This window comes from Melozone crissalis, unplaced genomic scaffold, assembly GCF_028551555.1.
Source record: "Melozone crissalis strain CALT ecotype California unplaced genomic scaffold, PUWL_Pcris_2 ptg000072l_1, whole genome shotgun sequence".
Classification (NCBI taxonomy): Eukaryota; Metazoa; Chordata; class Aves; order Passeriformes; family Passerellidae; genus Melozone; species Melozone crissalis.
In genome coordinates, this window is record NW_026535849.1 from 1,203,902 (window position 1) to 1,231,851 (window position 27,950).

Consider the following 27,950-nt stretch of genomic DNA (forward strand, 5'->3'; position numbering starts at 1 on the left):
ACTGTAGACATGGACTGCTGCTGGTGCAGTGGAAGAAATGTGAGGAGCTTTGGCTGGGGTCTGGTTCATGTACCCCTCGGAGTTCCCAGGGAAGCCCTTCTATGTGGGAGGTTGACGAGGAGGAGGTTGAGCTCCTGTGCGATGTGGAGTTCCCTTCCCCGTCCCTGGACGGTGTGCTGGGGAGTGGCCATTGTTCGCCCGGGGTGGATTGGGCTCACAGCCAGCTGGTCCCGGGTCCCGGGGGGCTCTCTGGATTCGGCGGGCCGTCCTCGCCCCGCCTCACCCTGTGCGGGTGGCGGGGCGGGGGACGGGTTGCCCTCTCTGTGTGCCTTCCTGGCCTTTAAGGGTCAGCCTCCGCCCCGACTTGAGGCTGCTGCGGTGACGACCTTTCGTCCGAACTGCGGTGTGTCCACCACGTTCGCCCTGAGCGCGGTGGGGGTGGGCTCTCCCGCCCCCGAGTCGGGCTCCTCAGCGGGGGGAGGGATTTCGCCTTCCTCCGGGTCTGTGCAGCCTGCTGGGCATGCGCAGCCGGTGAAGGCAGCCGGGGGCGGGGCGTCGGTCGGTGCTCCGCCCGGCCCCGCTCCGGTGGGCGGGCAGCCCCTCCCTCTCCGCTCGGTGGGGGCAGTGCCCGCTGCGGGACCTTGCGGCTTGGGGCGGGCTCTCATAGGGGGCTTGCCCGGCTCCTTTGTGCCACCCCGCAGTGACGCGGCTCCGCGGGCCGCGCCTCCCTCGGCGTCCCACCCAGCCCTCGTATCAGGGGATGGGGGCCCCGCGCCGGTCTTGTCCGTGGCCGCACCGGTTTCGTCCGTGGCCGCGCCAGTCTCGTCCGTGGCCGCGCCGGTCTCGTCCGGCGCCCTGCCAGATTTGCGGGCCGTGCCGGCAGCTGCGGCCGCCGAGGCGGCCCTTGCTGGAGCTGCAGCGCAGCAGAGGACTGCGGTGTTTACCTTTAGTGCAACTGCTGACACGGCCGGCGGGAGAACGGTGGGTGCCCGGGGCCATGGCGCTTTCTTGTCAAGTCATTGGACGCTTCCTGCGTGCCAGGTGACCGTGCGTCCGAGGTACCCTGAACGTTTCTGGCGAGAGGCAAAAACCAAGACTGACGAGATGAATGAACTTGTCTCCTCCCGGCATCTGCAGGGTCGGAGGGGCGTATTCCTTTGGCTCTGCCGGTGCTGCAGGGGGCGCAGGGGCGAGTGGTGTTGCCCAGGCTCCCAGTCAATCACTCCCTCTTGTCTCTGGGGGGCCCAAGGATCGGGACACAGCAGGTTTGGTGGCTTTGCCAGGGGGTCCCCAGGCTTTCCCTGTGCTCAGGGGCGTCACTCATAACACTTATGAACGCCTTGCATATAAGCTGGAGCGTGAAGCGGTTGCTCAGCATGGTTTGGGGTCTGCTGAGGTTATGCACACTCTTCGGAGGCTTGCTAAGGACACGCTGACACCTCACGATGTCCGTTGTGTGGCACATTCTCTTTTTGACCCTGTGCAATTTGGTGTTTTTGAGACCAAGTGGGCTCGTCTGGCGGCCCAAGCGGTGAGGTGGAATGCTGCGTTGGCGCCGGAGGACCCCAGGTGTGGAGTTGTTGTTGACATGCTGATGGGGACAGAGCGTTATGAGAGTGCTCAGGGGCAGGTTGGATACGATCCCCTTGTGCTTCAGCAATGCAAAACGCTGGGCATGGGAGCGATTGTGCAGACCCTGGAAATGGCTGCTCTGAAGCAGCCGTTTTCAACCGTTGTCCAGGGGGATGATGAGCCTTTTATGGTATTTGCGGCGAGGGTGATTGCATCCGTGGAGAAGCAGGTGCCTGATCTTCTGGCTAGGGACGTTCGATTGCAAACCTTGTCAAGTGCAATTGTAATGAAGCTTGTAGTAAGGTGATAGCGGCTATGCCTGGTGATCCTAGTATCCGGGAGATGGCGGAGGCCTGTGCGAACATCATTCCCTCACGTCGGAAGTTGGCCGCTGTGGCTGCCGCTGTGCAGCCAGTCTGGGCAGCACCGCGGGGCGGGCGGCCACAGCAGGGGAATGCGCAGGCTAGCAGGAAGCGGGGGAAGAAGGTGCAGAAGGTCAAATTCCCCATGTTCTTGTGCGGTTGGTGTGGTAGGACAAATCACATGTCCAATATCTTCAAGGTGACTGTTCATGTTAATGGCCAGGCTTTACCGGGTTCGGGAAACGTGAAGCGGAAAGCGCAGCAGGAGGAGCGCGCTCAGACACAAGCTTCCCTCCAGACCCTGGAGCTGATGGAGGTCTCCTTTGTCGGCTTGCAGCCAGCACCCGCGGATCAGCAGTCGTGGATGTCTGCACCACGGCAACAGTTGTCTTAGACTCGTCTGAGATATGCAAGGTTCCCCTGGATGCCTTTGGTCCCTTGGGTGGGGGCATGAGTGCTCTCCTGATGGGGAGGTCTAGTGCCACCCTTCAGGGCATCATTGTGCACCTGGGGTTCATTGATGCAGATTTCACAGGGCAGATTTGTGCCATGGTCTCCACACCCAGCCCCCTGGCCACAATCCCGAAAGGGACGCAACTTGCTCAACTTGGGCCTTTTAAATCCTCCGTTCGCATGACAACTGACCGGTCACGTGGAGCTGGTGGTTTTGGATCCACTGGGCCGCCTCAGGTTCACTGGACTGCTGTCCTGACCAAGGATGCTGTGTACCCTGTCCGTTCCTGGTGCGACACTGTCGGAAATCCACCTCCACGGGCTTCTCGACAGTGGTGCTGACATCACAGTTCTCTCCCTTGCCGCCTGGCCCCCAGTGGCCCCTGGATCCGGTGGGGACGTCTGTCGTGGGCCTGGGAGGGACAGCACAATGCTGCATGGCCCAGCAGTGCGTGCTGGTCACGAACCCGGAGGAACAGATGGCCTGGGTTAGGCCTCATGTTACTTCTACTCCTGCCAACATCTGGGGGAGGGATGTTCTGTCTGCCTGGGGGGTGCGTATCGGGACAGATTTTTGATGGGGGCCACTGCAGTGAAGGGCGCAGAGTGTCCTATGCCTCCTGTACGGTGGCTGGTGGACAAACCAGTTTGGGAGAAGCAGTGGTCCCTCCCTGAAGATAATCTAGTTGCCCTTCGGAATTTGCTGCAGGAGCAGTTGGACCAGGGTCATCTGGAGCCTTGTACCAGTCCCTGGAACACTCCTGTCTTCTGTATCAAAAAGAAATCTGGGAAATGGAGGTTGTTGCAAGACCTCAGGAAGGTCAATGCCGTGATGGAAAGCATGGGACCATTGCAGGTGGGCATGCCATCGCTTACCATGCTTCCCGCGGACTGGCCGGTCCTCATTGTGGATCTGAAGGATTGTTTCTTTACAATTCCTTTGCATCCTGATGACAGACTGAGTTTGCCTTCTTGGTGCCAGCGATTAACGAGGCTGAGCCTGCACAGAGATATCAATGGAGGACATTGCCTCAGGGCATGCGCAATTCCCCTGCCATATGCCAGTGGTATGTGGCCCGTGCCTTGTCTGGAGTTCACAAGCAGTTTCCTGATGCGCGTGTGTATCATTATATGGACGACATTTTGGTGGCCGTGTCCACTGAGCATGAGCTGCTGAGGATTCAGCCTCGGTTGCTCAATGCTTTGCATGCTCATGGACTGCAGGTGGCTCCAGAAAAGGTTCAACAAAAACCACCTTGGAAGTACCTGGGGGTCAAAATTCTGGAACGATCTGTCACCAGGAGGTGCAATTTGTGCATTCTGTGAAGGCACTGAATGATGCTCAGAAATTGGTAGGTGTCATCACTTAGTTACGTCCGTACTTGGGACTAACCAACGCACAGCTGTCTCCTCTGTATGATTTGTTGAAAGGAGACTCTGATCTAAAGTCGCCTCGCACACTGGCCCCTGAGGCGTGTAAGGCGTTGGAGGTGGTTCAGCAAGCTGTTTCGGCTTGCCAAGTTTATCGCATTGATCCCTCTGTTAATGTCACTGTGTTCATCACCAGTCCAGATTTGTATCCCACGGGCATCATTGGCCAATGGAGTGACAAATGGTTCAATTCCTTGCAGATTTTGGAATGGGTTTTCCTGCCCCATCAGCGGCAGAAGACGACAACTGCATTGTTTGAGCTGATTGCTTGCTTGATAATCAAATTCCGGCAATGGTGTTTGCAGTTGATGGGTGCGGATCCTGCAAAGATCATACTCCTGGTGCAACGGGAGGATTTTGACTGGAGCTTTGCAAACAGTGTGTCCCTGCAGAGTGCTCTGGAAAATTTTTCAGGGCAGATCATTTATCATCTGCCCAGCCATAGGCTACTGCATATGGCAAAATTCACACAAATCTCTTTGCAGCCCAAGAAAAGCCAGGAACCCATGCAAGGACCCACTGTCTTCACTGACGGTTCAGGGAAAACGGGAAAGGCCATTGTTACCTGGAGGGACGGATCTGAGTGGCAGGTTCTGGAAGGCCACTTATGAGGATGGGTCAGCCCAATTGGTTGAACTGAGGGCTGCTGTCATGGCATTTGAGAGATTTTCCCAGGAACCTTTCAACTTGGTCACGGATTCCGCCTATGTGGCTGATATCGCACAGCAGTTGGGTCATTCGGTTTTGAAGGAGGTCAGTAATCCTGCCTTGTTTCATTTACTGAAGACCTTGTGGTGTGCCATTCAGGCCCAGGTTCATCCATTCTATGTTCTGCATGTGAGGAGTCACACCAGTTTGCCAGGGTTTGTAGTGGAAGGTAACACGAGGGCTGACGAGTTGACTAACCCAGCGTGGGTAGCACCTCAGCCTGATACACTCGTGCAGGCCAAGGCATCGCATGGGTTTTTCCACCAAAACGCACAAACCCTGCAGAAGCAGTTTCAGCTGACGCCAGCTCAGGCTCGTGACATTGTCCAGTCATGTGATGACTGCCATGCACTTGCTCCGCCTTTGCCAGCTGGGGTAAACCCCAGAGGCCTTAGGGCCTTGGAGCTTTGGCAGACCGATGTCACCCAGATTGCCGAGTTTGGCCGGCTCAAGTATGTGCATGTCACGGTGGATCCGTTCTCCTCTGTGATGTGGGCTTCTGCTCACACTGGGGAGAAGGCGTGTGATGTCCTTGCCCACTGGAGGCAGACCTTTGCCATTCTGGGCATACCTTCTACTGTGAAAACCACAATGGTCCTGCTTACGCATCACAAAAGGTGCGGCAGTTCCAGCAGTTGTGGGGTGTCTCGCACAAGTTTTGTATCCCTCATTCTCCGACTGGTCAAGCTATTGTAGAACGCGCTCATGGTACTCTGGAGCGAGTTCTTCAGAAACAAAAATGGGGAATGCAGGGTGAAACCCCACACAGTCAGTTGGCAAAAGCTTTGTGCACAATCAATCATCTCACTGTGCCACAGAACTCAAATAATCCTGTCATTTTGAATCACCATCTCTTGTTGCAGGCTGCGGACGAGGCAGAGCAGCCTTGAGCGAAGGTTCGGGTGCGGAATTTAGTCACCAAACAGTGGGAAGGTCCCTATGACCTTATCGCTTTGGGGCGCGGGTATGCTTGTGTATCCACAGATACTGGGGTATGCAGGGCACCTTCGAAGAGTATTCGCCCTGACCTGCGACCGCAGAGACAGAATCCAGCTGATGAGCAAGATGGAAACCGTGACCAAGCTGAAAGGCATCAAGTGGGTGAATCATTGAGTGATGTCTCAGATGTAGAGGATGAGAGTGATCACTCTGATGATTCCTCCGCAAGTGGACACTGAACAGTGTGCATGTTTTCTTTTTCATATTGCTCATGTTTTTTTTTTCTTTTTTAAACGGAAAAGGGTGAGATGTCGCCCTGGTTTTTTAAGATTTTCTAAGCCTTCTGATGTTGACATTCTTGTAGTGGACTTTCTCACACACTTTCTGTAAATAACTCATTGCTTTGCATTTCTTTATGGAGGAGGAGAGAGTTGATGGACTGTTGTTTGACCAGTGTCATTGGAGAGGTGGGACTGTGACCCTCCAATCCACTTTCACTTTCGGAAAACTGTAAATGTTGGAGTCAGAAAATAGACTTCCCCTTTTGTCTTCACCTTGAGAACAATTATGTGAGCTTGTGTTCTTTCGTGTCCTATAGTGACAATCCTGGGCCATCCACTCCCTCTGAGTGGGGCCTCTCCCAGCTGAGAACTCTCCCGTTTGCTGCACTCGGGGATCCTGAACAAGGAAGGAGCCTGGGCCGACTCCTCCACTCCTCCAGGCTCAGCCCTTTGCCTGCTGGGGAGATGCCAAAGCATCCGCAGTGAGCATTTCCTGCCCTCAGGGGAATTTCTCAGAGGTGCCTTGCACTGACTCTTTGTGTCTGTGTGCACACAGGAGTGCCTGTGCTGGGGAAATGTGGCAGAAATGCTGCTCTCTGAGGGGTCTGTGTGCCTTGGATAGCTGAGTCAGTCAGGCGTGTAGGTAAGGTTAAGTCACAAGGTCTAAGTGAAGTTAAATGCTGCTAAGAGTTGTTCTTTAGCGAAGTTGTTAAGTTTAGGTTATTAGCTAAGTTAAATACTGTTAAATGCCTTTCCTCTGTTAAATTGCAAACTCATAGGTTATAAGTCAGGTGAAATAGTGTTAAGTGATGTTCTTTTGTTAAATTGTCAAGTTTAAAGTATCAGTCAAGGTTATGTTAAGTCCTGTTAAGTTTGAGCTCCTTTAAGCTTTTAGGCCGTATTCCTTTTATCCTTGCCCTCACTGTCCTTGTGTCTCACACACACACAGGGACAGTTCTCAGTTCATTTCAGGTTTGATTGACTGAATTTTGTTTGGTTTTGTTGATGCTTTGTTTCCTTGGTGTGCCTGAAGTGTCCAGACAGGAGCAGAGTGATTCTTGCCAAGGAACTTTGTGCTGCTGTCCCTTAATATTCAATCTGGTTTTTGCTGATCCCTTGCTGGGGATTTTTTCAGCGCTCTCAAGGCCTCGTTGGTAGCAGGGTGAAGGAGCCCTGGCCCAGGCTCTTGCCCTGGGGGACACGGGGACGCTGCCGGGGGGTTCCTGTCCCGCTGTGCCACCCCCAGGGCCCCGGCCCCCTGTCCCCGTGTCAGGCTCTGGGGCCAATCTCATGGAACATCCTCTGGGGGAGGCTGCAGGGCGGGGGGCAGGGGGACCCGGGGGGACAGGGGACCCTGCTGTGCACGAGCAGGGTTGGACTGCTGTGGGGGGAGCTGTGAGGGGGGCTGGGGCAGAGTGACCTCCCCTGTGATGTCACACTGCCTCCTGTGATGTCACACAGCCTCCTGTGATGTCACACCACCAACAGTATGATGTCACACAGTCCCCCTGTGACCTGCCACACAGCCCCAGTGATGTCACAGAGCCAACTCTGAGATGTCACCCTGTGATCTGATACAGCTGCTCTGATTTGGTGGTGTTTACAGGGGTCCCAGGACAAGGGAAGAGACGAGAATCTTGACTCCACTTTTCAAAAGGCTGATTTATTATTTTATTATATATGTTACATTAAAAAATGATATAATAAAACTATACTTAAAGAATAGAAGAAAGTATTTCATCAGAAGGCTAGCAAGGAGTAGAAAGGAATCGAATGAATATAAAATCTTGTGACTGACCAGAGAGTCTGAGACAGTCCTGTGATTGGCCACTAATTCGAAACAATCACATGAGACCAATCAAAGATATGCCGGTTGCATTCCACAGCAGCAGATAATTATTTTTTACCTTTTGTTTCTAGGGGCTCTCAACTTCTTAGGAGAAAGATCCTGCCAAAGGATTTTTATAAAATATGTCCATGACACTCTGTGATGTCACAGAAGGCTCTGTGATATCACACAATCACACCATGACATCATAGTCTGTTTTATGGTATCACATTCAGTTCTGTGATGTTACTTAGTCACCCAGTGATGTCACAACCCAGTCTCTGGTGTCACAGAGCCACCCTCTATGATGGCAGAGTCTGGACTATGATGTCACATCCTACTCAATGACATCACAGCCAGCTCTGTGATGTAATAATCCCTTCAGTGATGTCACAAAACCCTTGATGTGATGTCATACTGCCACTCTGTAATGTCTCGGCACACACTTTGACATCACAGCCTGCTCCATGATGCCCTACAGCCATGCCATGATGTCACAACTTGCTGTGATGTCACACAATCCCTTCCATGTTGCTGTACCTGCTCAATGACCTCACACAGCCAACTCTGTGCTGTCACACAGCCCTTGCTGACATCACAATTGCTCTGTGCCTCTATGACACAGCCCCAGAGGTGCTGCTGTGACACAGCCCCCTCTGGGACATGCCACAGCCCCTGCCAGTGCTGAGCCCCTGTGAGCTCTGTCTGCGCCCTGCTGGTGTCCCTGAGGGGCCCTGGCAGTGCCCCTGCCCTGCTGGGCTGTGCACAGGAGCTGCTGCTGGCCAGAGCTGTCTCTCTGCAGTGCTGCCCTTGCCAGGAGCTGCCTCTGGGCCAGGAGCCCGGCCCAGCTCAGCAGCACAGACACAGCGCAGGGACTTTAATGACCCTCTGGGGCTTTGGTGCTCTTTGCATCAGACTTAGTCCCTCAAAGAGGGCTCAAAAATTTTCTCAAGAACACAATGTAAGATTGAAACACTGAAGTTTCTTGTAGTTTCAGTAGATCCCTGTGAGGCACAAGATTGACAAAGGGTCTCCAGGTAGAGGAGAGAACTGGTGGCAGTGATGACAATTTGGGGCAAGCAGGGGAAAGGTGTTTCTGATGCTGAGAAAACCTGCGCCTGTGTCCCTCCAGGCTGCCGTCATCCTCCAGCTGCCCCACCTGGCTGGGCCCTTCCTTTGCTGACAGCTCCGCCTCCTGCCTGCCCCTGCCTGCCCACACAAAGCCTTGGGCTGCTCCAGGCTCCTTCTGGGCGATGTGCTGCACCACAGCCCTGTCCTGGCAGGGAAATTCCTTTTCTGCTGTCCAGTCTGAGTCTTCCCAGCTGCTCTTAGAATTATTTCTTTCTTTCTTTCTCTGGCTGTTCTCTACTATGTGAAAAGGATCCAACCTCTCTGAATCCGCCCTCCAGTCCCCGCCAGGGCTCTCCTCTGCTGTCCTCAGTCTCCACCCCACTGTGCACAGAGCTCCTTTGTCCCTATAGAGTGATCAAGTGCTTGAGGCCAAGAATGGCTGGACAAGAGGGACAATTTTTATTTTTATAGGAAGGAAACCACAGAACCCCCGAGTTTGAAGGCAGATGATGTCACAGTGGTCACAAGGGTTGCAGGATGAAGAGAGAGGCGAGAATGTTGATTCCATGTTCAGAAGGCTTGATTTACTTTTTTATGATATATATATTTATTACATTATGACTATACTAATAGGAATAGAAGGAAAAGTTCCCAGAAGGCTAAGCTAAGAATAGAAAAGGAATGAATAACAAAGATCTGTGTCTCAGCAGAGAAGGAGACCCAGCTCTGCTGTGACTGGTCAGTAAATCCAAACATTCACCGGAGACCAATCACGAATCCACCTGTTACATTCCACAGCAGCAGATAACCATTTTTTACATTTTGTTGCTGAGGCCACAGCTTCTCAGAAGGGAGAAAAATCCTAAAGAAAGGATTTTTACGAAAAGATATCTGTGATAAGATGAGAAGCAATCACCAGAGGCCCAGGCCAGTCAGACCCTGCTGTCCTTGCAGCTTTTGTCTGAAAGCAGCCTTTGGATACATATGGGGAGTTTTGGGGGTGGAATTCCATTTCATTCATGGGTTCCTGGACTGGAATGGCAGTTCTCCATAGGAAGGACAGGGCAGAGCCCCAGTGCTCCAAAGGCTTATTAGAGGCAGCCCCAAGGAGGCCAAGGCCAGCCAGACCTGTTGTCAGGGGAGAATCCTTGGAGTGACAGAATTTAGAAGGCCAAACCCACTTTTGTCTATGGGCATGTGGACAAGAGGGACAGTTCTTTTCCATAGGAAGGAAAGTACAGAGCCCCAGTTTTTCAAAGGGAGATGAGAGCTGGCCCTCAGGAAGGCAAGGGAACCTTGACCATCCTGGCAGCTTTTGTCTGCGAGCTATCCTTGGATATAGAGAATTTCAGAGGCTGATTCTCAATTTAGGCCATGGATGCCTGGAGTTGAAAGACGGTTTTTTCCATGAGAAGAGAATCACAGGACCCCAGTGTTTTGAAAGCAGATGAGAGGTGGCCCCCAGGAGGCCAAGGCCAGCACAGAGTTTGTTGTGTGAGGTCATCAAGCAGCTAGACAATCATAGAGGGGATTCTGTGACATCACAGAGCAGGCTGTGACATCATGGCATGGCTGTATGACATCATAGAGCTGTCTGTGAGGTCAAACTGTGTGCTGTGCCATTACACAGTAGCAGTATGACATCACAGAGAGGTTTTTCAGACATCACTGAGGGGGTTGTGACATCACACAGCTTTCTGTGACATCATGGGGTAGGATGAGGGGCCACAGAGCAGATGCTGCCATCATAAAGGGTGGCTCTGTGACATCAGTGAGTGGGTTGTGACATCACTGGGTGGCTGTGTAACATCATAGGACAGGCTGTGGCATCACATAGTGACTTTCTGACACCACAGAGTCTTCTGTGGTGTCACAGTGCAGGTGCATGACATTCCAGAGTGACATCCCAGAGCTGGCTCTGTGATATAACAAGGGTGCTGCATGATGTCCCAGAGTGGGCTGTGACATCACAGATGACTGTGTGACACTGCAAAAGGGCTGTGTGGCATCATAGGGGACTGTGTGACATCACGGGGGCTGTGTGAGGTCACTGGGGAGGTCACTCTGCCCCAGCCCCCCTCACAGTTCCCCCCAGAGCAGTCCAACCCTGCTCGTGCACAGCAGGGTCCCCTGTCCCCCCGGGTCCCCCCGCCCCCGGCACCGCAGCCTCCCGCAGAGGATGTTCCACGAGATCGACCCCAGAGCCTGACACGGGGATGGGGAGCCGGGGCCCTGGGGGTGGGACAGGGGGACAGGGACCCCCTGGCAGCGTCCCCGTGTCCCCCAGGGCCAGAGCCTGGGCCAGGGCTCCTTCACCCGATTATTAATGAGGACTTGAGAGAGCTGAAAAAATCCCCAGCATGGGAGCAGCAAAAACCAGATTTAATATTAAGGGACAGCAGCACAAAGTTCCTTGGCAAGAGCCAAATCTGCTCCTGTCTGGACACTTCAGGTACAACAAGGAAATAACGCAACAACAAAACCAAACAGAATCCAGACAATCAAACCAGAAATAAACTGAGAACTGGGGTTTTTCTTCCTAAGGAAAAGAACTGTCCTTTTTATCTAGGTGCCCATCGGCAGAATTTGGATTTCACCTGCAGTATTCCCTATTGTGACAGACTGGAGGAGTTTCTTGGCTCAAGACATTTCATGTGTGAGGGAGGAAGGGGCAGGTCCTGCCTTGCCCTGCCCAGCAAAACCAGCCCTGCCCTGCCCTGGAACCCCAATGCCCTCAGAGCCTCTATGCCAGCCCAGCAGTGGCTGCCAGTCCCTGGCACAGCACAGGCAATGCTCCACAGCCACCTCTGCAGCCCCAGCCCAGCTCCTGAGGGACCAAATGAGCCCAAGGCCCACCTGGGGGAAGGGCCCAGGAAGACCAGGGGGTATTGAAGGCTGACCACAAGGCAAGCACACATCTTGACCCTACCTCCTCATGGAATTTCCATCTGAACAGTGCTGGAATCCAGGAGTTGGTAGCTGTGTGTAAGCTTCTTTAAATCTTCTTTTTTTTTTCTCTGTCTATTTCTTCTATTTGTGTTCTCTTGCAAATTTTAAGTATGTTAAAACTGAGCAGGCTTAGAGTTTGTGAAGTTGAATGGTCCAATTTAAATCTTGGATAAGTGGTTTTTTTTTAATTGAATATAATATTAAACCATTTGCCAAGGTTCCCTAATTTTCTAAAATTACCAGTAAAGACTGTTGTGTTCTTTTGAGCTCCTGAGTATCTCTTGTCAGTATTTCTCCAGTGCTCCAAGTCAGAGTACACAAAAAATTGTAATTCCTTTTAAATGTCTCATTGAGAGAGTTGTTTGGGGAATGGGGGTCAGGGCTTGTCTGTCCTGCTTGGCACAGCCCAGGCAGGGCTTTCCCAGCCACATTCCACACTCCCTTTCCCAGCTGGAGCCCCTGGTGCCTCTGAGTTGTGCTGCCCCAGCCCCAGGGACGCTCTCCTTGTCTGCCCATTCCCCCACGGTCTCTGGGCAGGGATGGCCTCAGTGGGGGCTGCTGACATCCTCAGCACCTTGGAGGCTGCTGCTGAATTTTCCTGCTCCAGAGGCTTGTTCAGCCTTGAGCTCTTCAGTGCAGGAATTCAGTGTCCCAGGGCTCATTAACATTCAGAACACCTTAACTAGCCAAGCCTCTGGGAATATTTTGATTTAAGTGTTCAAAATTTTGAGATTAATTTGACAGATTTCAGTAGTGTGTTCAAAGTGAATGCATTATATTTAAAAAGACAGCCAGAAAACATTTTTTACGTCCTGTTTTGGATTTTTTCCTGTTCATAAATCAATATGTGCAGTCCCCAACTGACATTGAATCCAAGTACCTCCTCATGCAGTTTGAATGGATATGAAAATCAAGACCCTTCATGGCTGACAATCAATCAGACTCTGTCCCTAGCCCCACCCCACCATTTCCCCCGTCCAAGCCCTGGCACTCAGAGCAGCCTTGTGCAAATCTGAGCTGCCTCCAGCCCAGGCTGCACCTGCAGCTTTCAGCTCCTTGGCTCCAACTCCCACCTGCTTTCCTTGGAGAAGGAGCTGCCCAAGACACAGAGGGATGTTCATTTCTTGTCAGCCAGCAAAGCCAAGGGGAGGCACAGCTCCATCAAATGCAAAAGTCATTCCTCTACTGGATATTAAATCCACTTTCCACAGAAGACAGCCTCAGATCAATGGAAAACACCTTCTGTGCCTAGCACAGATCCCAAGGTCCCCCTAAACCCTCCCTGCCCCAGTTCTGCCCAGATTTGCTCTTTGAACACGAGTCACATGCTGAAGTCAGGAGCTCCCTCCATGGCCAGAGGGATGAAAAGAGAGAAAGGGGATGAAGAGCTCTCCTGTGCAGAGCCAAGGCCCAAGTGCAGCCCCTGCAGTGGGAACCACAACTCATCAGGTTTGTGTCCTTTGTGCTTGGGGACTGGTGACACTCAGAGGCACAGAAAGGTTTCTTGCCCACAAACGCAAGAAGAACATTTGAACACTTGAATAGCCATCACAGCTCTTCCCTCAGATCTCTGTGATGTCCCTGCAGAATCTGTCATGTCCCCCATCTGCAAGGGATTTCCAAACCGGAACAGTTCTAGACAAAGTTATAAGAAAACGCAATTCTGTGATTAATAGAAACACAATTAAGATGTTGACTAATGTGGTATTTATTTTAACATCAGAAAGATTGGGCAACTTCCTGGAGCTCAAAGCATGAAAGCAGTAACTTGAGAGGAACTGAAATGATCAGAGAGCATCTGGAGGAGGAAATCTGGGAGCAATGGAAAGGACATAGATCCAGCTAGTCAAGTGAAGAAATGTCCTTAGATATGGCCATTCAAACAGGAGAGCTGGAAACATCTGATGGAAAAGGGAGAGAAAATAATAGACTGAATATTGGTGGCACAAGTAGATGGGAAGATCAGTATTTCTTCTCCTCCCATCAGTACACTTTGAGGAAATCCCCGTTCCTGGTGGGAAAACATTGCCATTTCTGAAAAGTACTCAAATGATACAGATAATATAGATTTGCTGGTATATTATGAAACTAACAGGTATTAAAACCAGTGGCCTTTTCCAGGCAGACATCAGTTGTGTGCCCACGAACAGGCAGTGCCACTTGTGCCCTGAGTTGCCCAGCTGGGATTGGATCTCTCCGAAAGCACCTGAGGGAGAGCAGAGCACCTTGCAAGCTGCAGACCCCTGACAGCACCGCAGGGCTCCTGTCCCATCAACATCTGCTCTGCTCCAGTCTGAAACAGGGCCCAGCATGGTGCTGGGATCATCATGGAGCTGAGGTGTGTGCTGGAATTCAATGCCCTCCCCATCCCACAACAGCCCTGCATTTCCCTCCTGCAGCCTTGGCCTCCAGCACAGCCATGGAGGCTCTTTGGGCTCTGGACTGTTCCTGCAGCCCCAAGGGCAGCTGAGCTCCTCCTTTGGCACAGTCAGGCCTGGCCAGCACAGGCCATGCTCAGCAATTGCTTGTGTGTGCCTGGCCTTGCTGTCAGCCCCGGCAGCGGCTGCGTGGCCTCTTTGTGGCCCTGTGCCGGCCCAGCCATGGTGGCCCAGCCCCTGTGCAGGCCCAGCCCAGGCCAGGAGCATTGCGGATGGGAACAGCCCCTGTGCCGTGGTGCCCATGGCAGCCTTGGGGCTCTGTGCACCATGGCCTCCCTGCTGGGCAGCCTCTGCCAGCTCCTGCAGAGCCCATGGTACCTGTGGGGCTGCACAGACAGCCCTGCCCTGGGCTCTGCCGGCCTCTGGGCCAGCAGAGAGGCAGCCTGGGCTCACCACGGCTGGGAATAGGCCCTGAGCCCCGCAGGAGGATGGAGCTGAGCCACAGTCAAACTCAGCCCAGGCCAAAGCTGGGCTCAGCAGCCAGGGCTGCCAACACACGGGCACAGAGGCTGGTGCTGACAAATGTTCTGGACCCCCTCCCTGCTCTGTCCATGCCACCAAGGGCACAGAGCAGCCTCCTCTCTGGGCCACTTGCCTGTTTTCAATGCCTTGCACAGGTGCTGGCCCTGCCCCACAAGGCCTGGCCTGAGTCCTGCCCCTGCACGCTCAGCCAGGCTGAGATGGACACTGATGGTTTCTGGGCCAGGCTCTCTGAGCCCAGCCCAGCTCCCTGCAAGCTCTGCCAGCTGTCCTGAGCTCTGGGCAGCACCAAGGCCCTCTCCCCAGCCCAGCCCAGCCAGCTCTGGCCCCACAGCTCTGCTCAGGCCAGGCTGCTCTGGGCACTGCCCCACGGCCTCAGCCCCTGGCAAGGGCACAGTAGCAGCTGCAGCTGCCACAGGACTCGGCCCCAGCCATGGGGGAAGGTGCTTGGCCAAGGGAAAGGAGGCTCCCTGGGTGCCCTGCTCTCCTCTGCAGGAGATGCTAAGAGCTCTGCAGCCCCTGCTGCCATCCCATCTGCCCAGGGCAGCACAAGGGCCCCGGCCTTGGGGCCCTCAAGAGCTGCTCCTGCTCCAGGCCCAGGGCCCATCCCAGAGCTGGGGCAGCCACAAAGCTGTGCCCACTTCTGTTCATTGTTGCTCTGATGGGGATGGATCTGCTGGCACTTGGAGGTTGCTGATGAATTTTACTACTCCAGAGGCCTCTTCTGTCTTGAGCTCTTCAGTTCAGGAATTCACTGGAAAAGGCTGTTAAACATTTCTTCAAATCACCCAAACAAGACAAGCCCTTGGGAATAATATAAGTTTTCAGTTCTTCTGTGATTAATTACACACATTTCAGAAATGTATTCAAAGTGAATATACTGTACTGAAAAAAATGCAGAGAGAACTGTTTTGTCCTAGTTTTTTCCTGTTCATAGATTGATATCAGCAATGCAGTGTCCCCAGCACCTCCTAATGCAGCATGAATACGTATGAAAATCAAGACCCTTTATGGCTGACAATCAATCAATCAATCACAATTTCTCCCCACCATTTCCCTTATCCAACCCCTGGCACTCCTATAGATCAGGAATTGTGTGCCCAGCAGGAGCAGGGCAGTGATTCTTCCCCTGTGCTCAGTACTGGTTGGGCAGCACACTGTTAGGTCACAGGAACTGGCTGCCCAGGGCAGTGGGTGAGTCACTGTCCCTGGAAGTGTTTATGGAAAGACTGGATGTGGCACTCAGTGCATGGTCTGGGTGGCAAGGTGGTGTTGGGTCCCAGGTTGGACCTGATGCTCTCCAAGGTCTTTTCCAGCCTGGCTGATTCTCTCATGATTGTGACCCTGCAGGTGCCTGGGGAAGCAAGGGGCCATTGTGACACTGCGGGGCCTGGTGGCACTAAGAGGACCATGGTGACATTGTGTACGACATGGCAGCACAGAGCCAAGGGGCCATTGTGACACTGTGGGGGTCAGAGGAAGCAAGGAGTCCATTGTGACAGTATGGGTCCTGGTGGAACCACAGAGGTCACTGTGACACTGCAGGGCCTTGTGGAACCAAGGGGCCATTGTGCCACTGCAGAACCAAGGAGACCCTTGGGGGAGCCTGGGGACAATGGAATCAAGGGGCCATTGCTCCATTGCAAGGACTCTGGGAACTGAGGGAACAATTGTGACCCTGTGGTGCCCCATGGAACCAAGGGTCCCTGGTGACACTGCAGCATCTTGTGTCACCAGGGCTCCATTGTGACACTGCAGCACCAAGGAATTCATGGTGGCCCTCTGAGGCCTCAGGGAACCAAGAGGCCACTGTGACCCTGCAGGGCCTTGTGGAACCATGCAGGGCATTGTGACAGAACAGGACCTGGTGTCATGATGGGGCCATTGTGACACTGCAGGGCCCCATGGAACCAAGGGGTCAGTGCTGCTCCTCAGTGTCACATATTTTATGTGGACATATTTTATGAAAAATCCTTTTGCTAGGTATTTTTCTCTTGAGAAGCAGAGAGGCCTCAGAAACTAAATGTAAGCAATAATTATCTGCTACTTTGGAATGCAAAGGTGGATCTTTGATTGGTCTCATGTGGTGGTTTTTAATGTCCAGTCACAGTTTGGCTTTCTCGGACTCTCTGGTCAGTCACAAGATTTTATTATCATTCCATTCTTTTCTATTGCTTGCTAGCCTTCTGATGAAATCCCTTCTTCTTTTACGATAGTTTTAGTATATGATTTTATTTTAATATAATATATATCATAAATTTATAAATCAGCTTTCTGAAACATGGATTCAAGTTTCTTGTCTCTTCGTTTGTTCTGTGACCCCTGTGAAAACCACCACACCTCAGGGACTCCTGGAATAAAGGAAACATGTTTGACAAGGTGGTGGCCCTTGGGACCAAGAGACCATTGTGACACTGTGGAACCAAGGAGAGCATTGCTGCACTGCCAGACCTCATGGAACCAAGGATACACTGTGACACGGAAGGCCTTGGGGGCCAAGGATCCATTGTGACATGGCAGGGTGCAAGGATCCAAGTGACTTTGTGACATCAAGGGGTCCCTTGAAACCAAAGGGACATTGTGGCACTGGGTGGCCTCATGGAATCATGGAGAGCATTGGGACACTCAGGGGCCTCATGGAACTCTGGTGACACCAAGTTGTCTGGGAATGTTGATCTGCTGCAGGGTAGGAGGGCTCTGCACAGGGCCCTGGACAGGCTGGATCCAGGGCCCAGATCCAACAAGGTGACGTTTCACAAGTCCAAGTACCGGGTCCTGCACTTTGGCCACAACAACCCCTGCAGCACTACAAGCTGGGGACAGAGTGGCTGGAGAGCAGTCAGGCAGAAAGGGACCTGCAGGGACTGATGGACAGCAGGCTGGGCATGAGCCAGCAGTGTGCCCAGGTGGCCAAGAAGGCCAATGGCTCCTGGCCTGGATCAGGAATGGTGTGGCCAGCAGGAGCAGGGCAGGGATTCTTCCCCTGTGCTCAGCACTGCTTGGGCAGCGCCTCAAGTGCTGTTTGCAGTTCTGGGGCCCCCAATTTAGGAAGGACGCTGGGGGGCTGGAGCGTGTCCAGAGAAGGGTAGCAAGGCTGGGGAGGGAGCACAAGTGCTGTGAGGAGCAGCTGAGGGAGATGGGGTTGTTTATCCTGGAGAAGTGGAGGCTCAGGGGAGACAAGGCAGTGTCAGGGCACAGGCTGGACTTGATGATCTCCATGGCCTGTTCCACCCTTGCTGATTCTGGGATTCTCTGGAACCACCCTTGGAGCAGTTGCAGGATGAGCCCTGGGCCTCCTGTTCAGAAGCTCCAGCAGCCCAGGTCCCTCAGCTTCTCCTGCCAGCCCCAAAGCCCATCCTGTCAGTCCTGCAGAGCCTCTGCAGCTCCTCCTCATTGCCCAGAACAGGGAGCCCCAGAGGCAGACACAGCAGCCCAGATGTGCCCCCCTGGCCTGGGGTGCCTCTGGCAGGGGAGCAGCACCAGGCACTGCAGGAGCCTGCAGACAATTCCTGCAGCACTTGTAGGATGATCCTGCTGCCCAAGGGACGTTCCCATGGGGCCAAGTCAGGAACTGCAGTGGGGAGTGGGGCCAGAGAGGAAAGGGCAAAAGGGATGGGCTGTTTGCAGTGGAGGGAAGAGGGGTGGGCAATAGGAAGAAAATTGCAGCAGGAAGAGGAAAGAAAGCAAAGGTGAAGCCAAGGAAATGCTCAGGGCAGTTTGGGGGTGGCTGCCAGGCAGCCCTGGCTCTGAGCAACAGCGTCTGCAGTGGGACAGGAAACTCCCAGCTGATGGGAACAAACTTTCTGGCTGACTGCAGAGGCCAGGACAAAGCTGAGTGGTTTCCCTGGTGTCCCCCAGCCCTTGCTGGCCCCAGGGGCTGATGGCATTTGTGCTCCCTCAGGTTCATGTCCCCACACCAACAGCATGGGGGTGTTCCCCCTGCTCTGTGCAATGCAAACAGGGGCTGCTGAGCCAGTGCTGCCATGTCTGTGCCTGCAAGGATGGGGCACCTGTGTGAGCTGGGGAGAGGCCAGGGCTGCAGAGGGGGGATGTTGTTGGCAGCTTCATGAGGATGCTCTGGGACGCTGCCCTGGGCTGTGCAGCGCACTGGGGATGGATCAGCCCCTGCTCTGCTGCTCCTTTCCATCCTCCCCAGGGCCCTTGCAGAGCCCCAGCTGTTGCTGTCCTCAGCTGCCATGGCAACCCTCAGGAACAGCCAGGGCTGTTCCAGGTACAATTCCAGTGACACTCCTTGGTGCCACCAGGTGCCATGGCAACGGCCACGGGGACCCGTTCTTTGGTTTGGTGCCATAGCAACCAGTGTCCGGCCCAGTTGTGATGGTTGGTGGCCATGGAAAGCTGCCCTGGCCCCTTGCTCAGGGCTGGTGTCAGTGCCCAGAGCCAGAGGGGATCCCTTGCTGGGGGCTGTGCCATGGCCACCTGCCCTGTGCCGCGCTGGCCGCTCAGGCACCAGGAACCAGCAGCCAACGGCACTGCCAGGGCCAAAGGCCAGGTCAGCCAGACAGAAAGGGGCAGGGCTGGGCACTGTTTCCATGGCAATGGGCACTGGGGGGACACCTGGGTCACCTGGCCTGGCAGTTGCCATGGAAACCCCTGGCAGGGACTGAGGGCACAGCCCCTGGCACTGAGACACTGCTGGGCAGGGTGCTGAGCACAGGGCTGAGCACGCAGAGATGGTTTTGTTCTTGCTGAGCTGCAGCACAGCCAAGGCCTGTCCTGCCCCTCGTCCAGCCACGCTGGGGAGGGGCTGGGGCTGCGGAGGAGCTGGGCAGGGACACAGCCAGGACAGAGGACCCCAACTGACCCCGGGCATACCCCAGACCAGAGCACATCATGCTCAGGGTATGAAGGGGGGAACAGGGAGGAAGGGGGGAATTTTGGAAGGAGGGCTTTTGCCTTCCCAGGTAACGCTTAGGCAAGAGGGGGCCCTGTTTCACCAGTGGGCAGTGTCACTACCAAAAATACAGACACCAACTTAAGGAACTGTGTCATTTATATAGGGCACAGCTGCCAAGATTTACAAAAGGATAAGCTCAACAAAGCACATCATCATTAGCAAAGAATTACAAAAGAAGCTCAGCAATCCATCATAAGCCATCATTACATTTTGATGACCAATCCATTGGTGAAACACTAGAGGTGTTTGTGGCAGACAAAGATTCTGCCTGTCTATCAAGGTACACCTTAAAGACATCAGTAATACTTTAGTGACACCGTTCTTCATTCTTTTTTCTCAATCTCATTCCAATTAGGAACAAGAATTCTGTTGCCCATGGAGCTGCCACCATGTTAATTCCAGAATAATGCCCCCAGGCCCTTTGCTGTTCAGCTTTACCATGCTGTCTGTGGCTAACAAGGCTTGGGGGGCCCTTTCCCCTCTGGCTGGAAGGGGCCGGGTCCCAGTGCCTGAGGGGCACCCAGGCTCCTGGATGGAATTCTGTGCAAGTCCCTCAGTGTCACAGCAGCCTTCACATGGAGCCCCGTGGATCAGAGCATTTTCCAAAGGGGTCCTTGGGGCAAACAGGGAGATCTGGTTTGGCAGGATGTGTAAAACAATATCCTTGTTCTCACATAGAATCCTTGGCTGCAGGGACACATTCCCATTGCTCCTGCCCAGGTTTCAGGACTCAGAGTTGTCTTTCCTAGGAGCTGCTCCTTCAACTGCCTCAGGAGGGCCATTTGGCCTCTGGACCCACACTCTGGCTCCATTATTAGGGCTGCTGGATCCAAACCCTTTATCTCCACAAACGGTGGTTGTGGGATCTCAGCCTCTCAGAGCTGAGGGGCAGAGTGAACAAGACCACCCCTGGGGGGCTCGGGAGTCCTGGAATGTTGCCAGAAATGTCTGGTGGCTGGACTTTGATCCCACATGGGAGATGACATCAGTATGAGGATAGGAGGATTTCACTGGGGTGAATGGTGAAGGGACAAATTAATTGGAGTGTGAGATACAGGGTTTAAGATTTCTGTACAGGGGGGTCTAGAGAAGTAAGATGGAGGAATTGGGGCGTGCCCTTCTCCTTCTTCTTCTTCCTCTATGCCTCCATCTTCTGTGGTGATGTTGGCACTCTGGGATTGGACCTTACTAGGGGAACACTGGTTAATAAGGGTAGAGGGTATTGGAGAAAAATGATAAATATTGTATACGTAACTCCAAGTATAAAGATAGGTGACCGCCCCAGGGGCTCTCAGTGTGTGCCCATGGCTGACTGCTGAGCAGAACTCTGTCAGGCCAAGAGAAAATCTTTTAGATAAGCAATTAATAAACACCGAGACCGAGAACAGTTCTGAAGTTTCTTCTCGTCCTTTCGAACCCGGGCGGCCCAAGGCCATCTTTGGGCTTTTTCCAGACCATCTAAACAGCCCAAAATCTGACAGGTGGTGATTGGAGCTGGATCTCCTTTTTTCACAATCATTCTTAAAATTGCAAGATCAACAATTGTGCTACCCTGTCACAGCATTGAATACTCCAATCCTGGTCACTATTGTTTAACAGAATTACTGTAATTTCTCCTGGATATTCTGCATCAGTTCCTCCTGCCATGATAGGAACACTTTGCAAGGCCAAGCTCCAAGGGAGCAGTTACCAAAGAAAGTGTCCTGAAGGAATCTGAATTCCTGTTTCAGTATTGACAGCTCTCATTTGCTTTGAATTTATCCTAATTAATTCCAATGCATGAAGTCCCAGCCCTGCAGCCTCTGGGCTGGCCCTGCCAGGGGCCATCACAGCCAGAACAATTTCCCAGGCAGCCCAAGTCTCACTGCCCATGGTTGGATTTGCAAATTGGGGGCAGCCGTGCACAGCCAGGGGGTTTCATTTCCCCCATGGGCCATTGTGAAGGGCATGGAGCACATCTGGGAGATGGGTTCTCCATGGGCAAAGGTTCTCATCTCCTCATTTTTCCAGCTGCTCTTTTAACAACCCCTTCACCTGTTCAATCAATCCTGCAGCTTGTGCATAGTCTGGTACATGAAAAACCCTGCAGAAAAAATCACTGTATTCTTCACAGGAACAGACAAGGCACTCTGCATCACAGTATCAGCAACCCCTGTAAAAATAGCCAATTTCCTCCCTTCCTCCTTTTCCCATTGTATACAATCTCATAAAGTTGACCACTGACATTAGGGTCCTGGCCAATCCTGTCCTGTAGGGTATTTAGTGTTACATCCCTGAGCAGCCAAAGATACCAAATTATTATTGTCAGCACTATTTCATATTGTTCCTATTTTTATGTAGATATTGATATAGACATACCGAAATATAGATACATATTAAAATATATAAATACATGTATAAATATATATATTGTCTTATCCTATAAATACGTATATAATGATAAAATATATCAATATTTCAATTGCACAAATGCATCTGAGCTCAAGATTAAAACCTTCTTCTGTTGCTCCATGTGGGAGCATTCCAACAATAATTGTTCCTTCTGAAGGTGCTGTTTCCTATGTACTCTGAAGAAATTCATCTTTGTCTGCCAAAACCCACAAGGTCTTTTCCTTTTCCATATGCAATTTCTGGATGCATTTAAAGCATCCAGGGGTGCAGATTCTTTTTGCAGACTGCCCCACTGCTCACACAGGGCTCTGACCTCAGCCCACTCCAGAGCCAGGGAACTCCAGGGAAGGGTTTCCCAGCTGGGAATTTCTGATGGCACTGATTCCTCACATTTACACTGAACAAGTATAAATGTGAGGAAGTGACATTTTGTTGGGATCTGGCCAGACTGTGCCAGTTTTGTTTTACCAGTGGGCAGGGTCAGCACCAAAGACACAGACTCCAACTGAAGGAATCAGTGTCATTCACTGCAGTTCAGAGCAGCAAAGAATCACAAAAGGAGCAGCTCAGCAATGCACCCAACCATCCCCACCAAAGACTACCTGCAGTGATTAACAAAGATCCAGCAGCATTTACCCTCAGCCTTTACCATCCCCCAGACCCACACAGCAGCTGGGGAAGCTGTCACAGCCAAGGGCTGCAGAGCCACTCCTGGGCACTGGGAATTCCTGCAGGTGCCTCCAGCCCCAGGTGAGGCTCCAACTCCGCTGGGAGAGGGCCCAGCTCTGACAGTGCTGAATGAACAAACTGACAGCACTGCTAGTGTGGAAACATCTCCTTTCATCCTCCCCTTGGGTCCCTCCCAAAGCCTGGCCAGGGCTCAAGGAGGAACCAAGGGAGCTGACTTTGACCATACAGCCCCAAACAAGGCCAGATGTCAGATTTCATGGCCTTGTCTGGCTTCTAAATACACAAAGGTCAAGACATGTCTCACTAAGGAGTGGCTACATCTATTACATGGCCTAATGACCATGCACATTTCATCAGGGAGCAGATACAAAGATAACCTTTGCTTGGAAGGTTCATCCAGAGGCCACCTTTGGCTCAGGGCCTGCTGTCCAGGTCCCACTCAGGGCCTGTGTCCAGGCCTTGGCACTTCAGGGACGTGGTTTAGTGCTGGGCTTGGCACTGCTGGGTGAGAGGCTGCACTGGGTGAGCTCAGAGGGCTTTTCCAACAGAAAGGATTCTGTGATTCCATGATTATATCCACTGCATCCAGCTGGGGCTATTTTAGCAGCATTACTTTGCTCAGAAAGTTCCCTCTTGCCCAGCTCCTGTGGCCTGAGGCTTCAGCTCCTTCAGCTCCTGGTGCTGAGTTGCTCATGCTGAACGAGACGAATCAGAGAGAAGAACACAGTCCATGCAATTCCTTCTGGGACACGGAGAGGGGAGGCTGTGCAAACAGGAGCATTGTTTGCTGTGGCCTCCTCTCTGCCCTTCACGCCTTTCAGCGCTTTGAACCAGCCAAGAGCTTTCTCCAAGAGTGCAATGGAGCAGCTGTTCCTGCTCCCAGGCCTGGCTCTCTCCAGTCTCTGCCCTTGCCTGGTTCTGTCCCTCGTGCTGTGCCCTCTGTTCCCCCAGGGCTCGCTGGCTGCTGCCCAGGACTGTGGCACTGGCACAGATCCAGTGCTCCAGAGCCTCCTTTCTGTGCCCTTGGAGCTGCCTGGGCACAGCAGCCTTTTCCATCTGGAAGCTCCCCATGGACAGGGAGTGCCCAGCTCCGTTCCCTGCACAGCCTCCAGGAGCCCAGGGCTGCCATCTCCAGTCCCTGCTGGCACTGGGGGCTCCCAGGTGCCTCAGGCTGCTGTGACACCGCTGCACACGGGAGGGAAGAGGGGCAGGGGCTGTGCTCAAAGTCAGCTCCATCTGCTGCTGCTGCTGCTGCTGCTGCTGCTGCTGTGGGGTCATTTGTGCAGCCCTGCCCCAGAGTCAGGGATCAGATCCTGCCAGTCTCTTCCAGCCCTGGCTGCTCAGAGTTTGGGCCTTGGAGCCTCAGGTGGCCAAAGGCAGCTGCTGCTGGTCCCTCTGTGTGCCCGTGTTCAGCAGTGCTGCTCCATCAGTCTGTGCCCAGCAACGGGGAAAAGCCTCAGCCCTGAAGGGTCAGGAGCTGCCGGGCTCTGCCTGAGCAGTTCAGCCAGCAGGAAGGGAGCTGCTCCACATGGGAATCAGGAGCAAAGGACATTCCTTTTAAAGGACATGTTTTCTATTTAAAGGAAAAAAAAGGAAAACGGAAAAAAAATAGGTAAATTGTAAAAGATAGGAATAAAATCCAGGTGTTACTGAAAAAACAAAACATAAAGGCAAAGTTAAATTCTTTGCATTAAGAGGTAAATGATCTTTTTAAAAAGAGACCTCAGTTATTTACATTGTAAATGTGCTGATGGCATGCATCCATCTTACTGACCTCAGCAGCCTTTTAAAAGATTTTGGGCTTTGTTTCCAAACATTTGAAATTTGTATTTGAAATTGTGCTTGAAGCAAGAGGAAATTGCTTTGTGCCCTTCCAGCTCCAAGCAGGACTGGGAATGGAAACTCTGTCAAAGCCCAAATCCTTTACAAGATGACCTTCCTTCTCAGCCTGGAAATGAGCTGCACATTCCCTTTGAAACTGTCAGGGATTTCTTAGAGACACAAAGTCCCACTGACAGCTTTTTGCTCTGGTTTGGCAGTGCAGAAGGGCAATTCTCCATCCACCAGCTCCAGACTGCACTGCCTCAGGAGCACGGCCCACTCGCCAGCTTTGGCCCACTCATGGCACTTCTAGAGGAGGAAGAAAGTGCAATTGCACAATTCCAGCCAATCAAGAAGGAAGAATGGGACAGACAAAACACCCTGTACAGATCCAGGCATTCAGCTGGGACTGTGGAGAGTTCGGGTCTTTGCCAGTTGGATGTGTGTCCCCAGCTGCAATCTCTGGGCCTGCAGCAGAGTCTCACTCACCTGCCAAAGACGAAAGCTCAGGCACTGTGCTCGCAAAGGGCTCGTCTGATGCAGAGCTGTCAGAGCAATGTGAGGGCAGAGCCAGCCCAGCTGGGCCCAGGGCTGAGCCCAGCAGAGCCCTGGAAGAGCCCAGAGCAGCCTCAGCACCCGCAGAGCCCGGCTGCAAGGAGAGAAAGCAGAAAGCGCCCGTCAGCTGAGGGCTCCTGTGCCCTTGTGCCAAGGCCTGCAGTGCCCAGGCCATGCTGGCTGTGCCCAGAGCTGTGCCCAGAGCTGCCCATCCCTGCTGCCTTTGGCAGCAGAGCAGGAGGGCAGCACATGTGCCCAGCCTGCAGCCAGCCACGGCACATCCAGCCCTCAGCAGCTGCCCGGAGCAGGATGCTCCTGTGCTCGCTGCCAGCTCCCAAAAGCTCTGATCCCACCCTGCCAAGCACACAGGGACCCACCTCACACCAGCCACGGCTGCAAGAAAAGCTGCTCCCAAACCATGGCCTCAGCCTTTTCCAAGGGCACGGCCCATCCATGCCACAACTGCTCCCCAGCACTTCCCCATCCACACTGGATCACCTGGAACATTTCCTCTGCTAAAACCAACAACACATTATTGAAAAGAGATTAGATGCAAAAAGGGAAAACAAGAAAAAGGGTAAAAACTCTTATCTCTCTCAGGGCCTTGAGGAAGGCCAAACCCCTGCACGCCAGGGAAAAACCCAGCCATGGGTGAGGGAAGCCCACACTTTCTCTCTTCCCCCCTGCACTGCCCCCCAAAATCACAGTGACCCCAAAGCAAACAAGGGCAGTGGAGCAGCCCAAGCCTTTCCTTGCCTGCACAGCAAAGCAGCCCCAGCACGGGTTCTGGAGTCCCACCTCTGCTCCCACCATGGGGCTTTGTTTGTGTCGGGCTGGCTGCCCCAGCCCCAGCCCGGGGCACGGTGGGTGCTGGGGGCTGTTGGCAGGGCCAGGAGCCCACTCCCATTTCGTACCCACCCCAGCCCATGCCCCAGCCCTGCCAAAAGCAGCTGGACAGCCACTGAAGAATGAGTTGCATCTGCCCCAGCAAAGGGGGAACCTTTGGTTCCCTGCCACGCTGGGTCATGCCCAAATCTAGCAGAATTTCCCCGGCTGGGGACTCACCCGCAAATTCCCTGTGGACTTTGGCTTTGAAGAAGGTGCCAGAATCAAAGTCCATCACCTTCAGCCTCCCGTGGCCAGGCTGAGGAAGAGCTTGTCATCCTTGATGTCACCCTCGCGGTCTCCAGCAGCAGCAGCAGCAGCAGCAGCAGCAACAGCAGCAGCAGCATCCCCACCCGGTACAGCTTCTCCAGGGGCTCCTTCTCCTTCCCTGGGGGCAGACCAGGCTCTCAGGGCTCTGCCCAGGGCCCCAGCTGTCAGGGAACCAGGACAAACAAAACCAGATGGGATGGATACTCCAGGGACCTGGAGAGCCATTCCCAGCAACTGAGAAAATCCTAGGTGCTCCATCCACCCATAGATGCGGTCTCCAAATTTGCCCCAAAATTGGGTCCAGCTTCTGGAGGCCATAACGAGCAAGTCCAAGTGACTTGATGACATTTTTAGCCCAGAAAGCCCTGCAGCTGATGGCACACTTCACAATCAGCAGGGGACACAGCTAGGCCAAAGCCCAGACCTCTGCTGGGAGCCTTTCTCCTCAAATACCCTTCAAACAAACCTCCATGCAAGTCACTTGGGAAAGTTTATTCCAATGATCCATTTCTGGCACATGACTACACAGGCTTATGTGAAAGATTCTAAAGCAACTGCTCTGGAGTCAAAGAGGCAGCACTAAGGGTCCTTGTCATCTCTTTGTAGCTAAATCCCACTCTGCAGGAGTTGAAGGAGTTTGGAACAAGCTAGAGAGCGGACCTCTGAGTATTTTACATGATGCCATTGCATTTTCTTCACTTCTACACAGACAGGAAGGGTGAGTTTGGCTCACATCTCCACCGCATGGCTCACAGGGCCGCAAGACTTGTAGTTACAAGAGCTTTGAAGGATTTCTTGGCCAAGAAGACACGGCCAACAAAGATATTTGTGGTTTGGAGCCAACCCTTCAATATTTCGTCTTAGGGACTCATGCTACAGTGCAAGCTTCCTTAGCCAATCATGTTATCACACACAAACCTACAGCACTGCATCCTAAGCTTCTTGTTTTCCATTGTAACTACTTTTATTTTTTCTAGATCTTGGACTCTAAAACTCTAAACTTTCCTCCACTTCAACATTCCTCCCCGTGTCTCTGCTATAAACTAGAAATCTGCATTCTCGCTTCTAGCACCTAAGTTTGGAAGCCCTTTCCAAGGTCTCAGATCAAATCCTGTGCTTAATTCTAAGCTTTGCTGACAAGACCAAAGGTCTGAGATTTCCCTGCATTTGGGTTTCCCACAGCACCAATGATGTTAGTTACACAGTGCCCGGGATCCCTCTTGCAAGTCAACTCTGTCAGGATCAAGGCAGCTGCTGGGGGGCTGCTTGTGGCCTCTGACAGCCCATTGCCCAGGGCTTGCCAGCGCCCCAGCCCCTCAGGGGCTGCCCCAGCCCGGCGAAGCTGCCCGGCAGCAGCGCCGCAGCCCCACAGCAGCTCCAGAGCAGCCCTATCCAGAGGCACCTGGGAGCCCTCAGCAAGGCAGCCAGCAGCACGTGGCCAGGAGGACACGGATGGCGCTTCCTGCCTGGCACAGGGCTTGTGGCCATCTCCAGGCACCGCTCTGGCAGGGATCCCCACAGCCCTGGCCCCTGCCCAGCCGCTCTGTGGGCAGCACAAAGGCTTCAGCAGAGCCACCAAAGGCCAAGGGGCTTCTGGCCATTTTCCCTGCAACACTGCACACCTGGGCAGCTGGCTGAGCACAAGCACCCTTCTCCCCCTGCAGGGCCTCAGGACCCCTCAGCCTGCTGTGCTACTGAGCACAAGCTCCCTTTTCACCCTTTCCTGCCTCTTGTCCTGCAGACCCTGGGCAGCAAAGAAAAGCTCCTGGCAGTCTGTGTATCATAATACATTCTATAATTATTTACAGTAATCTATAATCTATAATAATATATATAATTATATATACCCTATAATTTATTTATTTTCAATATAGATAAAAAAATGAAAAGAAGAACAGAAAAATATTA